The following is a 1,193-nucleotide window of genomic DNA, read 5'->3' as shown; positions in this document are numbered from 1 at the left end:
CCCTATCACTCATTCCTGGACTTCTGCACCATCTAGCTGTCAACCATGGAGTTCACTGCATATAAGACCTTCACTATAGAAGTAGTAGTGACAATGGTGGTGATTAGTGGCAGAGACTGGTGGTGGTGATTGGTGGGGTGATAGTATGGTGATTGGTGGCAGAGATTGGTGGTGGTGACAGTAGAGGTGACTGGTGGTGGCGATTGGTGGCAGAGATTGACGTGTGTAGATTGGTGGGGGGTGACGTAGTTTGGGGACTGGTGGTGGGGATTGATCACAGAAAATTTGTGGTGGTGATTGTTGTAGTGACGGTAGTGCTGACTAGTGGCAGAGATTGGTGGGGGTGAGTAGTAGTGACTGGTGGGGGTGATTGGTAGGGTGATTGTAGTGGTGATTGGTAGCAGAGACTGATGGTGGTGATTGGTGGGGGTGACAGTTTGTGGTGATTGGTGGCGAGACTAGTAGTGGTGACAGTAGTTGGTGGTGATTGGTGGCAGAGACTGATGGTGGGGATTGGTGGGGGTGACAGTAGTGTGCTGGTTTGTGGTGAATGATCACAGAAATTAGTGTGGTGATTGTTGTAGTGACGGGAAATGCTGACTAGTGGCAGAGATTGGTGGTGGTGACAGTAGTGCGACTGGTGGGGGGGATTGGTAGGGTGATTTGTAGTGGTGATTGGTAGCAGAGACTGATGGTGGTGATTGGTGGGGTGACAGTGTGGTGATTGGTGGCAGAGAATTTTGGTGGTGACAGTAGTTGTGGTGATTTTGGGCAGAGACTGATGGTGTGATTGGTGTGGGTGACAGTAGTGTGATTGGTGGCAGAGATTGGTGGTGGTGATTGGGGGCAGAGGCAGGTGGTGGTGACAGTTTGTGGTGTCTGGTGGCAGAGACTAATGGTGGTGATTGGTAGGGGGACAGTAGTGGTGATTGGTGGTGGTGATTTTCTACAGAGATTGGTGGCAGAGACTGGGGGTGTTGACAGTAGTGGTGATTGGTGGGACTGACTGGTGGCATATCCCGTTCACTCAAGTCTGATAATTGGGGGAACACAAGCTTGGCTGTGACTGGTAGATGCAAGCTGGTAGAGTCGCACATGGAGTGGGGATCACTTCGGTTACCAGTCAGGAATGACTGACCACCATGGGAACATTAGTTGGCTGCTTGTGCCCATCAATGGCAGCTTTAGATGAC

At 51.0% G+C, this 1,193-nt stretch overlaps 1 protein-coding gene across 1 annotated transcript in view; it reads left to right on the top strand.

Moving 5' to 3' along the window:
- LOC119594353 (3'-5' RNA helicase YTHDC2-like) overlaps positions 1 to 1,193 on the top strand; it is a gene marked incomplete at its 3' end in the record, with an annotated part of 122,633 nt that overhangs the window by 81,198 nt on the left and 40,242 nt on the right.

This window comes from Penaeus monodon, chromosome 33 (assembly GCF_015228065.2).
Source record: "Penaeus monodon isolate SGIC_2016 chromosome 33, NSTDA_Pmon_1, whole genome shotgun sequence".
NCBI lineage: Eukaryota > Metazoa > Arthropoda > Malacostraca > Decapoda > Penaeidae > Penaeus > Penaeus monodon.
This window is presented reverse-complemented; position numbering and strand designations above follow the sequence as displayed.